The sequence below is a fragment of the Ambystoma mexicanum genome, chromosome 7p (genome assembly GCF_040938575.1).
Source record: "Ambystoma mexicanum isolate Mex_15411 chromosome 7p, UKY_AmexF1_1, whole genome shotgun sequence".
Classification (NCBI taxonomy): domain Eukaryota; kingdom Metazoa; phylum Chordata; class Amphibia; order Caudata; family Ambystomatidae; genus Ambystoma; species Ambystoma mexicanum.
Genome location: NC_090939.1, coordinates 833,778,791 through 833,793,411, shown reverse-complemented (window position 1 = coordinate 833,793,411; position 14,621 = coordinate 833,778,791).

The following is a 14,621-nucleotide window of genomic DNA, read 5'->3' as shown; positions in this document are numbered from 1 at the left end:
GTAGGGTATGCACACAAATATATAAATGTTATATATTTGTGTGCGTACCTTACTATGGTGTGTGTACTATGCAAGCCATCTTTTATAAACATAGAAATATGGAACATATTTCTATGTTTATAAAAGATGGCTTGCATAGTACACACACCATAGTAAGGTACGCACACAAATATATAACATTTATATATATTTTTGTGCATACCCTACGGTTTGCCTAGTTTTCAGGCCATCTTTTTTAAACATTTCGGGTTTATAAAAGATGGCTTTGAAAGTACACAATTCAAGCCGTCTTTTATAAAGCTTTGACTACGGACAAAATTGGCCGTCGGCAAAGCTTTATAAAAGATGGCTTGAAATGTGTACTTTCAAAGCCATCTTTTATAAACCTCGAAATATGTCGAGGAATCCCCAGGTTCGCCGAGGGTTAAAGACGCCTCGGCGACCTGGGGAAACAAAGGCACAGTAACTGCCTCTGGTGACCTCTCGCGCGAGGGGTCACCAGATGCAGTTACTGTGACTGATGGAAGTGGCAGCCAGGCGCAGCGTCGCTGTGGTTGGCTGCCACTTCTGTCAGATCGCCTGACTTCATGGCAGGCGCCTCTCCCGTCGCGGCTGCTGCGGCCGCAACGGGATAATGCATCCTGCCAATGTTGCGGGCAGTGGGACGGGGCCCCGGCAGGGCCCCGGCTCAGCTCCACTTTTTGGAGACAGCCGGGGCCCGGCCCCGGCAGGCCCCGGCCCACTTTAAGCACTGATGCCATGTCATCCAGTCCCGGTTTTAATATTTTCAATCAGGAACTAACATTTTGTTGCTGCCTCTACCCCACACCCCCACTTCCCTCATTTTAAAATCACAACTACAAATCACAGAATTCAAAGTAAAAAAAAAGAACTGAATGCCCTCCTCAGGCTTGACACAGGCAAACCTGAAAGCTCTGAATGTACTGTTATTACAGGTCAAAGGGTCAAAGGCAGTGACCTCTTAGAGGTCAAGTGTGTTGACATTCCACTGAAAAACCGTTTAGCCATACTAGTATACTCAATGGCCCTCAATACGACCCTGGCGGAAATCGAAAAACGATGGCGGAAATGCAATACCGCCATCGAATAGCGCTCGGTGCGACTATGACCCGTCACCGTAAAGTACGATGCCATTAGCGACACCGTAGTGAACGCCAACGCTAACTGCACCAAGTACGCGCACGCGCGCCATGCCAAACCGTAATTACCACCATGGCGCAACGGTACGCGAATTCTGACCCTAGCGGACATGTACCTAACGCCATCAAGCATGGCGGAAAGTACCATTCCGCCATGGTGAGAAGTACGGCATCGCGAATCAACCGTAAACGGCCCTACTGAGTGCCTGTACACCACTCCCTGGCCACATTGCACAACTCCTCGTAGGTGCAATGAAGACACACAATGCAACCAGTGAAATGTACAAGTCACCCATGCATGCCAACGAACAAATGAATCCAGGGGCTCCAAGTGCCATGTGAGTGGGCATCCATATCTGCCATGGCACCATTGCCGCACTGATGCAGCACAGGCATGTGAAGGTCCAAGTACAGCAACATGAGCAGAAAAATGAGACAAACAAAAACAGGCCCCCCCCATCGACTGACACCAGTGTAAGGCAACATCCAAAGCAGTATCCTGAGTAAGACTGCACCAGCCCTGTACTCCTGCCAGTAAACAAACCAACCATCAGCATAAGCATGTACCACACAAGTTGGCAGAGTGACAGAGCAGCCAGGCTCATCTCAAGAGGGGCCAATGGGAGCTGCAGGGCACAGATGGCACGAATACAGAAGCTATTCCAATGGACATGACCTCAGTCTCCCTCCAAGAAACGCACGCAAACACAGGCACCTGTGACCAGCCATAGTCTGATAATCACATCATTCCACCAATCCACCTGGCTGACCGGCATCTGTTACACAAAAGCTAATCCCCCGCCCCTGAGCATGACATCATTAAAACAGTCATAATGGCAGCCCCTATCCCTGACCTCACTGGGCTTCGTAGGCAAACGCGGCCAGTACAGTACCACGCAACTATACTCAGAAGCCGGAACCCAATGCAGATCTCCTCACAATACAACCCTCCACCAATAGGAATATGCTACATTACTTGCAAAGAATAACGCCACACGGTGAATATCAGAATAGAAATGTAATGCACCACAAAATCACCAAGCCCATACAGCCATTAGGTCATGAACTCCAAAATACATTCCAGTATTGTGGGCTGCATCCGCAATAAATGACCAGCTCCTGCTTGTGTGACGCCCTGTTCCATCATGGTACACAGGGGCTACATTCACGTTCAAAAAGGCAACATGGAAGCGCCTAGAACTGCAGGGCCGTCCCATTAGGTAGGCACTAGTCCAGCTGAAAGGACGATATGTTGCTCCTAGCCACTAGTACTGCGTAAGGGCATGTGGCCCATTGGCGATCGTCCCATAAGATCGTAATGGTGCTCCACTGATTAACACGAAGCAGCAGGTGTCGGGAGTAAAAGCCATCTGCAGGAGTGGCATACAGATGGCAGCAGCAAAAGGGGAGGAGATACCTGTCACCCAAATGAAATGAAAAAGAACAGTATGGCCATCAGAACTTCATTTGTATTACTCACTTCAATGATCACACTAAATCTACAGCCATATGCATGCTAGCCCACTCAAAAGGATTATTCCCACCCAATAATCACTTGCGAATCACAACTATAAAAATCGAGGCGAAAACACCATTACAAACGAGTGTTTGTGTGCATGCGTCTGTTAAGACAGAATCCATAAGATGGGATTAGTAACGTGCATAGACACAAGTGTCTGAAGGCGCGTCGAGACAGGGAGGGTTCTACAAGGGCAGAAAGACGATGGTCCCACTATGGCAGCCCTGCATCACATAGCGCAGGGGAAGGGGATAGATTCCAAAAAGCCCTGTACATGGCAAACTCTCCATCAAATCATCTGTCCATGCATCCATACATCATTCCCTCATCCCGGAATGAAAACGCCTGATTATATACTCACATAACATGTGAAATTTCCATTGAGTCTGTGCGTAATGCAGTCTGCAAAATCCACTGTGCTCCAGGCCGGAATTCTAGTGTTGTGAAGTAACATGTATTTGGGAACGTCCTGCCTTATCGTCCACTACGCTATTGCGCATCCCATACTATTCATATCAATCACTGCATTCTCGCCATGGCCCCAGTCCCAAGGACATTAAACAATAGAACTTTACATCTGCAGTCAGACCTGTGGGCGTCTCCTCGCCGCTAGTTGAAAACCAAAAGCGCTGTCCTTCGAATTCCTCATTTGCAACATCACGTCGAAAAGGCATCTGTGACCGCTTGAATTCACAAATACATCTATGTAGTGCGGCAATGTGTGAAAATGCAAACTGGCTTCACTCACAAATGGGACACCCCGCCCGTCGGTGAACCGCGGTACAGTGCTGCATGAGGGTCCACCGTTAATCGAGTACTACATTCCACTGACCCTTCACAAGTTTGTTCGCGACTGCAAAGATGGTATGTGAAGCAATGGACCATAGCAGAATGAACATATGAACCAATATCTCACTGCCATCGGGATGAAATACATGATTGTAATGGCAAGATGCCATGCGTCGAATTGCAGCGTTGTGTGCGGGACGTGCTCGCCCAAAGGGGATTGCAGCTTGCACAGGTGGAATGAATCACCACAGGTGGAGGCAATACAGCTTGAAAACACATAAATTGCACACCCAACCCCCTCCCACAACTACACCCACTCCAAAATGCTACCGGCAGGACTAGCGATGTTGGCCCTGGGGGACCTGATAGCACTGCAAGTACTACAACTTCAAGAAGAAGACGAACGCCAACTACTACAACAACCGGCCGCACAGAGGAGACGCAGAAGGAGGAGGAGGGCAAGGCAGGGCCAGCAAGGGCCGCCAGCACAGCCACTACCACCACGCAGGCAGCCCGCTATCCCACGCCTCCGAGCACATCCGTTCAACCTCACGGATGAGCAGATCCACACCCTCTACCGTTTGGACCGGGACACCATAACCGCCATTGTGGACATGACACAGGCTGACCTTGTCAGCATGATAGATATCCCAACCGCCATCCCACCCCTACTGAAGGTGGTGTCTGTACTCCACTTCCTGGCCACAGGCACCTACCAGCACACAGTCGGACAGTTGCATGGCATTTCACAGCCACTGTTCTCACGGACACTATTGCAAGTGCTCGATGCCCTCCTGAAGCACGCAGACGACTACATCTCTCTACCACGCTCGGAGCAGGAAATTACGAACACAAAAGTGGGATTCCATGCACTAGGCGGCATACCGGGTTGCATTGGTGCCATCGACTGCACCCATGTTGAACTGGTCGTCCCACATGCCATGGAGGCCCAGTACCGCAACCGAAAACAATTTCATTCCCTTAATGTACAAATGGTGTGTGACTCCAACAGGATCTTTACACATTGTTGTGCCCGATTTCCTGGATCAACCCATGATTCTATGGTCTTGAGGAACTCTACTATACCACGCTACATGGAGCGACACGCAGGGAACAGATCCTGGCTACTCGGTGAGTCTCATTTCATGCATGATAATGTGGGGTATGTGATGCGGCAATGACCTGGCAGGAAGGGGGGGGGGTGCGTACGTAGCAATGTCATTCCACAAACATCCTTTATTGTCCACATACAGGTGATGCCGGGTATCCACTGAAGAGATGGTTCCTTACACCACTCCGGAACCCACAGAACCAGCATGAGGAAGACTACAACCATGCCCACTCACGTACCCGTGTAGTCATAGAACAGGCATTCGGCCTACTGAAGACTCGTTTCCGCTGCCTCAGCAGGTCTGGCGGGGCACTCCTGTACCGCCATGAGAAGGTTGCAAAGATGGTCATGGCATGTGTCATGCTACACAACATGTGCGTACGTAGAAATGTGCCCATGCCCCCTGACGCAGAACTGCAAGCACCTGAAGATGGTCATGATGAGGGTGGGGATGTGGCAGCACCTCAAGGAGTCTGCGAGGCACAGGAGGGCCGTGACATTCGTCAGATTCTCATTGATTCATGCTTCTAGCACTCACGCCTGGTGGCTGATACATGGACCCGGGACTTGTGGCACTGTGTGTGTCAGGAACATGCACAATATGGACTGTACGCCTATAAAGGCCTCGTACACAAAGATCAATGTCCACACATCTCATTGGATGATCGTGCATTGTTTATAGCATATGTGAAATTATGTTACACGCCCCATCGACCCGCCACCCAAGTGAGCCCAACACACCCCCTCCACCCTCCTACCTCCCCCCCGAACACCAGTGTCCGAAGATGCTCATTGTCAGTGGGCAGACGCTATTGCAAGCCCCCTCTCCGGGTATCAGGGGCACCCCTGCCTGTGGAGCGCAGGTTCCTCCCAGATCTACGTTGGGGGCTGCCCTGGACGGAACTTGCAACGGATGATGTCTCTGCCTGCTCACGTCCATGCATGTCCCTAAGGGTTTGTGAGAGCTCAGTGAGCACACGGCGCACAGCGGCAAGTTCAGCACATACGTCTTTGGACGTCGCATGCAGTTCCCCCCTCAGGCTCTCGGTGCTTCTCTCCATTTGTACTCTCAGGCTCTCGGTGCTTCTCTCCATTTCTGCCCTAAGTGTCTCAGTTGATGTTTCTATGGCTGCCTTGGTACCCCCACATTCATCAGCATGGTCCTTGAGGAGCGTGGCCAGTTGCTGCTGTTGCACGATCACCTGGTCGAGGGACTGTTGCCTCTGCTGTGCCATGGCCATTTGCGGTGGTGTCACAGAGGGGCTGGTCACCTCATGTTGCCTTGCCACAGGGCTTGTGGGGGATGGCCAGTCGTCGTCTAGTGGGTGCCCCTGCGTGGTATCCTCATGGTGTACGGGATGAAACAAACAGGGGGATTGAGACAGGTCATGGATGGATCTTACTTCGACATCCCCGTCTTCTGTGTCGGAGCATGCTGCCATTAATGGAGTGTCACCTATGGTGCTGCTGCCACCAGAGGCAGTGCCTTCTGTGGCATCCATTGGGGGGACCTGTGGTGGTGCTGTTGTGGGCATGCTGGCTGCTGGGGTGCCTGTTGATGTTCCCTCCTGTGTGCTGCCACTTGATTTGTGCTGCTGCCGTGTCTTGATGCGTGCAGCTGAGGTGGAGGGTCTTTGGCCGTTGGTCTTGGCCCTCTTTGCAGGTGTGCTGGTAGGGGTGTCCTGGAGCTCGTCGTTTGAGTCGGACCCTGTGGTGGAGTAAAGGAGGGCGAGCGTTATTAATGGGTCTGTTGAAATTGGAATGGCAATGTATCACATGCATTGGGGTGGTACCTGAGGGTGATTTGGGTCGGGGCCTTGGTGGTGGTTTCATTTTTGTGTGGAATGAGGATGCAGTTGTTTTGCAGCCTGCAGTTAGGGTGTGCCTGCTGCACGTGTAGAGGGTGTTTTTAGGATTTTTAATTATTTATGTATTTAATGTGAGTTTTAAAGTGCGCTATCAGGCCAATTTATGTGGACGTTCTCCTGGACATGTGTTACTGTTGCACTATGTGGACACATGGTACTTCACATGATTGGACATTGTGGATTTGGCATTGTTTTAGTTGGCCCACCTACCGGATTCTTCGGATGTCTGCACTCCTTTCTCCATCCCTCCGACTCCCTCTATGCTCTCCATTCCAATGGTGGAGGCACAGATTTCTTCCCAGGGGGTCAACTTGATGGGTGATTCCGATCCTCCCCCGGTAGCTGTGGCAATGTTGCGGTTGGCGGATAGTATGCTCCGTACGCGTATCCGCAGGTCGTCCCATCGCTTTCTGCATTGCTGTGGGTTGCGGGGTGCGGTCCCCACCGCACTTACCCGCTGTGCCACCAGGGCCCATATGGCCTTCTTGTTCGCAAGTGCCGTCCTGGTCATTTGCGTGGAGAAGACGACGGCAGCATTCTCCTGGAGGGTCTCTGTAAGCACGGTGAGTTCCTCACGGGAGAAGTGGACCTGCCGCTTGCGGTCGCACGCTTTTTTCGCTACTTTTCCCATTTCTATTGCTTTCACTGGGGTGGATGACGGGTTGGGATGTGTCTCAGGGTAGTATTTTTAATGGTTGTGTGGGAATTCTGATTTTATAGGTGTACGGCGTGCTGTTTCCCGTTCCGGGCCCATGTTGTTACTTCCGTTTCCGTATATTTACGGTCACCGTACTTTCCGGTTGCCGCTCATTACGGTGACCGCTAAGATGGGTGGCGGAATTGCACCTAGGGCGCCGTACGACGGCGGTGAGGGGCGTTTTGGGGTCATTTCCGCCGTCGCGGACTTTGCACTTCCGCCATGGCGTAGTGCTCGTGCCCGATGGGTCGGAATTAGCCGCACTTTGCTCCGTCGTGCAATGGCGGAAACGCTATTTACGCTATGGCGGTCAGGTCAGTCACTTTCCGCCAGGGTCGTAATGAGGGCCAATGTATGTTAGTCTGAGAGTATCAAAAGTAAACCAAAAGGTTGATTCACCATGTCACCCCTTAATGTATTGCATTTTTGAGCTACGGTCGAGAAAAAAGGGTTATCCTTCCTTTAGATGAAAGTTTGTTATACAGCATTTCTCCTGAAATTGGAAAAAGGAATACATGCCCGGGGCCTGGCCCCGTCACTTGAAGATAAAGGTACAATCCTTCATAAATAGGGAGTGCTCACTCACAGCAACGTCACTTGTGAACCCTGGTTTCACCAAAAAAAACAACAAACGATAGACTGCACTGTTTGGAAGAGGTTACATCCCATCAAACAAGCAAAGATATGTCAATCATTTCTACTAAATATAGATGGGTAAGAACGGTTATTGAGTTTGCTTACTCAAGAAAACTTATTTTTGTGTCAAACTGATTTAGGACGGGATTTAGAATTTGGAACCAGGTGACCAGGATTTCAACCACGGTGTAACCAAAACGGTAATGCTAGACAAAAAATGCATTCGCCCTTTGTCTCATGGAAACAAATTATGAGTGCATATAATGGCAATCTCTACAAAATGTAATGATGGCTGGAAGCCTTTAGGCGAGTTCATTTTTGCAGGTTTGAGCTATGCTCATGTCCCCTCACTTCGGTACTGGATCACCTTTGCAGGGTGAGATTCCTACAAAGAACAGTGGGGATACTGAACACAGATGGAAAATGGTTTCATATTTTGCACAGGCTGCAAGGCTGGAGATGCTTAGAAAAACAATGAACACTTGGACCACAGCATTCTCCTGCCATTTTAGGCCATCACCCTACCATTTACTGTCTGCAACTCACAACTACAAGACAAGAAACCTGCACGGCATGACCCTATATGTACACCTTTTGTACAAAAAAGAAATTCTCTTTCGAGAAAATATAAGGGCTTCTTCATTCCTCATCATGCATACTCATCAACACTGGCTTTTGGCAACAAAGCCACTGCAGCTCTGATATAGGGCCGCCAGGTAGGTTGGACCTCCAGAATCCAATCCTAGCCAGTGGTTTATTTGCCGCTGTAGAATTTGGTGAGGTGTGGATTCCTCAAAACTGAAAAGGAAGCATTTTGCCTAACATCTTGTGTTGCCATATCTTTGAATAACAATGGTCTTTGGTCATGTTATTTTGCCAAGTTTGCTTATAAAGGTCACCATTTTTACACTTCTTACAGTCTTATTCCACTTATTCTTGGGCTTCTTCGTTACCCAGCTACAGTCACTTCTCAATGATTGGTTGCTTCGGTCAGCCTGCTGTGCCATCTAGTGGAGGACAGAGGAAGCTTTTTGTAATGAACAAATACAGCGAAACCTTTGAATAAACAGTACGGGGTGGAAAATTAAATGTTCCGTATTTGCTATAATTACATGCGTAAAAAGGCAAGATACGCACCTTATCTGAAGGGCTGGCTGCATCAGAGGATAAGATTTATTTGAAACCTTCCAACCATCCACTTTTGTTTTGTCTAAGTCACCTCTGGTGCAACGGGTATTCCCAGACGTGGGTCCCGTTCCTGCTGGGCTAAGAGAACCAAGCTACTCCACAGTGGTGACACCCAATTAGTCCCAAACATGTCTCGGGATGCTTGTGGTCCCGTGTAGAAGGGATGTGGCCAAGAGGTTCAGGCTGGACTACCCCTTTTGGGGTGGGGCCAAGCCTGATTTGCATATGGTCTTTCCCCTTTTGTAATGGCTTGGCAGGCAAAGAACAACGGTCTGGAGAGTTGCCCACAGCAATGCCAGAGGTTAGATTAATTCGAAACCTTACAGCTATCACCTCTTTTGGTTAACTTTGTAATGGAAGGATTTACAAACATGGACTTGACTTAACAAACAGAGACATGTAAACACTAATGAGAGACTGGAACTCCTTGGGTGTTAAAAACTCCAATTCAACACTTCTCTAAGGAGAGATATACCTCTCTGTTGTTTTACCACTCGAACAACCACTTATGTAGTCTGAAAGAGATTCAGTTTGTCAAGTAGCACATGATATTACATTTTGAGGCCCAACAATGTGGAAATATGTCTGGGGATGCTTGTGGTCTTGTGCAGAAGGGATGTGGCCTAGCAGTTTGGGCTGTACTGCACCTGTTGTGGTGGGACCAAGCCCAATTTACATATTGTCTTCCCCCTTCCTTAATGGATTGGCAGGCAAAGAACGATGGTCTGGAGGTTTGCCCAGTGCAATGGCAGAGGTTAAGATTAATTCTAAACCTTCCGGACATCCCCTCCTGTGTTTTGCTACATTCCTGTGCCACAAGATATTCCAACACATGCATAAGATTCTGAGCCAGGTGGGTCCTTTTGCCTATTTCTAATGAATGGCATTTGTTAACCCACATACAGCCATGTGTATCTTGCCACAAGTAAGAGAGTTCATGGGACTGAGGGACAACCACTTCTAAGTAAAGAGAGACATTGATTAACTAGTGTAAAGCCCTGTAGAGGAGCAGGTGGACATGTCATCCCTAGCTCCCGCCCCCTCACCACCATCATTTGGAACAGCAGGAGAAGAGCCCTGTGTGGACACCAGGTATTGTGCCAATACCACATCGAGTGTATGAGAGACAATGCACACTCAGACAACCATATCAAATGTGTCCCCGCACTGAAAGTGTGCAAGGATGTTTGCACACACCATTGGACACAGAAGAGCTATAAGTGAAATTGGACAAGTGCAGAGTGATGTCATGAAAGAAACACACTGACGCACCGACGCACTGAAGCGATATGCAAATACTTGAAGCATAAACATGTAACTGAAGTAATAAGAGAAATATGTAATTGAAGACAAAGGAATCATATGCCTCAAAGAAATAAGTGAGGAGAGATTAAGTGAATGTATATATGCAGAAACACAAGGTAGCTGATACATATAGAAGCTTGCTGCAGAAGAAAACATAACGTGGCTAAGGCAGCTATTAGAAAAAGATGGATGCCGGACCTGTGTTGAAACCAATCAAGCCACCTCAGAGACAGACTAGGGCTGCAGAGTCAGAATGTGCTGGAAAAACAGCTTCATGTAAGGAATACAGAGGAGTCTATTGGCCTAGAATCAAGGATGCCACATCAAGGAATAATTGCAAGGCACAAAGGAAGTCAAGAGGATGAGCCATGTATGCAAGACATATGTCTCTAAGATTAAGCGAATAAGAAAACATCTGCAGGCGCCAAGCATTGGACAATCAGATGAGAAAAGCCTATGCAAGATGGAGTGAGCAAGTTTCCAGAAGTCAAGAAGAGTAATGAAATCCAGCATAATTAAATCAAATAGCAGTAATTAAAAGGTTGGAAATGGACAAAATCGTGGCCTCCTCACACGTGATTCTGAAGTCAAAAAGAAGCGCCATTCATTAAGCCCCAGATGAAGATAATGGTGTACCTACACTCCCTCAAGAGCCCCAGAACAGACATCAAGCTGCAAGGTCAACTGTAAAGAAGAAGTCTTGGCTTGGGGCCTGACTGATGAGAGATGATGGACTAATTGGGCAAGTGGGTAGTAGTCTGGCGTTGCTCTCTGTACCCGAGTTTTGTTTTGCTTACATGCTGCTAACAAGCCAAAAGTCGCAGGTTGGGAGCGAGTGCCACAACCAATCAGAGGGTCTTTGTATCAACATGTTATACTATGTTGCACAGGACCAGCTGCTACTATTATTGTGTTATAATCTGTATTACATGTATTTAGAAGTGATTCAAGGTGTGCCTACCAGATAAGGGGCATCCAGTGATATTACTAATACTGATATGATATATAGGCACATATTTTCCCTTAATCCCTCACTTCAATAGGCTTTACTGTTTTCCACGTAGGATGATGTCATAGCTGATGTATCTCAGGGTATAAAGCCTTTGTGTAAGCAAAACTGAATCGTGAGTGCGTGGACTACAGTTTGTGGTTCGCCAGATTTCCCTACTTTATTTTATGCCGATAATAAAGTATTACTGTACCATATTATTTGAGTCTGTCCAGTTATTTGGGTCTCAGTGCATTATTGGTAATTGTGTTTAGCACAAGAGACGCTACACATTTTGGTAGCGGTGCAGATGGTTCTGCTCCAGTCGATCTAGGCCTATATTCTCGGAGGATCGACGACTTCCACAATTAGCCAGTAGACTGTGGAGCTTCCTGTGGTGAGAAACGCTCAAGACACGTGTGGAAAGAAGTGGCGACACATGCCCCTTTGACAAAATACCTGTCTGGTACCCACAGTTGCCCCGCGGACTGAAGGTGAACTGGTTGATTGGTGAAGAGTTGATGCCGAGGGACTCGAGCTGAGCCACTGATGTAAGTAGAGCATAGAAAGTGGCAAAGATTGGAGGAGAGACTTTAGTGTAAATATATGTATATAAGTAACAGGATTTATGGGGATTAGAATGAGAAGAAATAGATACCTTGATTTCAGGGTTCCAAGAGGGGCGGAAGGGAATGCACTTAACCCCCAAATAGGGGTATTATTTAAGGATTCCATAGGCAAGGCCAAAAAGAAGAGTGCATATCAAACTCCAAAATAGGGTAAAAAGTGAGATTAAATTAAAAGTACACTTGTCTATGGGTTTATAAATATGTCAGTATTAAATGTTTTATTGAATCAAGGTTAGGAGATATAAAACGATAGCAAAAATTAAGGTGATCATCAGATTTTTAAATAAAAAAATTGACATCAATCACGAGGATAAAAATCAAAGGAGAATAATTAATAAATAATAAAGAGATTCTTAAATTGTCAATAACAAAACAACGAGACACTAAGAACTGATAGAAATTGTAAACGAAGGGATAAAAAGAACACCACTGCATAGGCTTTTTGGTAATGGGTGGCGATTGGTGGTGCCTGCTCACATTAAAGGAATAATGCGCTCAAAAATATTATTGTCCCAAAAGATGGGCAATAATCCAAAACATGCATTACACATAATTTTAATGAAAGTTCCTATGTAAACTTTTGAGCAAACAAGGCTCAAAGCGTTTACATGGAAGGATCCATTTTGCCATTTCAGGTAGCCTCCTCAGCTCATGTGAAGCTCTGCCCTGGCGGCACTCAACAAGCAGCAAAAGCCCCCTACTGGGAGCTTTTGCTTTCTGCAGCCAGAGCAGAGCTGTGCCTGAGCTGAGGAGGCTGTCTTCACTTTCATTTTACGTTTTCATTGCTGCCCAAGCCCAGGGAAGCACAGAAAATGTAAAATGAAAGGCAAAAAGCAATGGCGCAGCAATTATAAATACAACATTGTTGTATATTTCTGATTGCCGTGGTTTTCCAACCACAGCAATCACAAATACAACATTGTATTTCTGACTGCGGCTGCTTTCGCTTTGAGTCTCCTGGGCTCCCCCGGGTCGGGGGAACCCATGAGACTCAAAGTGAAAGCCGCTGCAGTCAGAAATACAACATTTTTGTATTTGTAAATGGTGCGGTATCCCTTGCAGGGAGCTGCAAGGGATACCGAGAATACAAACATGGGCTGACGAGCATGATGCAGAAAACATAGGGCAAATATATGGGCAATTATATAGGCAAGTAAGGGATAAAGAGGGGTTTAAGACCAAAGAGAATGCTGAAGGATCTTTCATGAGGGAAACAGGAGGAAGGCCAGATGATGTATTAAACGGCGAACATAGAACACTATCTTTAAGTAGACTAGATCTTGATGAACGGGGAAATGGCTGAAAGTCACACAAGCTGTAGCATAATGATGGTGATGCCAGACGAAGAAAGGGAGGAAAACGAGAGAGCGCGAAGAGGGAGTGCATGCGGTTCTTCGAGGGACTCAAGTGTAGCGAAAGGGGTAAAATGGTCAGACTTAGAGGACCCTAAAGAAGAAACACCAGAACCGACACCATATACAGAGCGACAACAAGCACGATTGTGCAGTGCCGGAGATATATCCCTGCCTTCTCTACGCAGATTAAGGTCACTAACAGGACAGAGACTAATGGGCAAGACTAGCCACACCTGGAAAACTGGAAGTGTAGGTGGGTATGATTACCGACCAGGATGTGTGCCTACTAACTCCACAAAGAGTTATTTATCGCGTAATATGTTTTTGTAAGCAGATAATTCAACTTTACTTCAAATGTTTTTGATTACACTGATACATGTTCTTGGCAAAGTTACTAAACACTGTATTATTACCCAGTGCTGCGGCATTCCTCATTTTCTCTTCTGATGGATAGAAAGTTGTGTCTGGCCCACCTCATTGCACATGGAGTCCTCTAGCGCTGTCTCCCGACCCCCTGAACTGTCTGTGGTTTGCCCAGTGGATTAATTATGGAACAAGAGGGAGATTTAACCAGTACAGTATTATGCTGGTGACGTAGCACGCACTCATCGTTTGGTAAGAATTAGAATAAGATGTTTTTTTTTTCTAAACGCACAGAGATGTTGATGGAACAGGGGCTTCCTGGTAAGGGGGTCCTAGTGTCTGACGGCTCAGACCATGCCATCACTGCCAAGGCACGGTTATGTTTAAGTCGGGAAATCTGGGTGTTATGTGGGAGTTTAGATTTTATGACCCAGGTAGAATTTAAGATGAGCTTTAACCCCTTAACTGCCAGGCTATTATGCATGTCTATGCAAAATGGACGAGCATACTCGTCCTTGGCACAAAGGAAAATTTCCATGAAGCCAGACTTTCTGAGCGACGGTGAGGTGTGTAAAAATAATCCTATAGTTGATAGGAAGCCCATGTAGTTTCCTTATATTGAAATATGTGCAGATTTGAAGATGTTGAATTGCCCACAGTAGTCTCCAGTAGTAAAATCAGGGCAGGGGCAAGTGGGCCACCTATTGATGTCAGGCACTTGGAGTTCATGCACCTTTTCGATAGTTTGCATACTAACCATGCATTGTGCCCTCAGTGAAAAATAAATGTCGTTTGGGGCTTAATTGGTCCATTGTTCACGAAGCAACAGTATTGCACTAGAACCCGTCCACTGCCTCATACATCATCCCTCATTACAGGTCACAGAAACTATGCCATGACCTTTTTACTGCAAACTGGAACTGTACCAGACCCTGGATTTAAACCTTCTTGCCAGCCCATGACTGATACTTTTGGGAGCCTCGTTATGCACCCTAAATGAAGTCATTCATCAA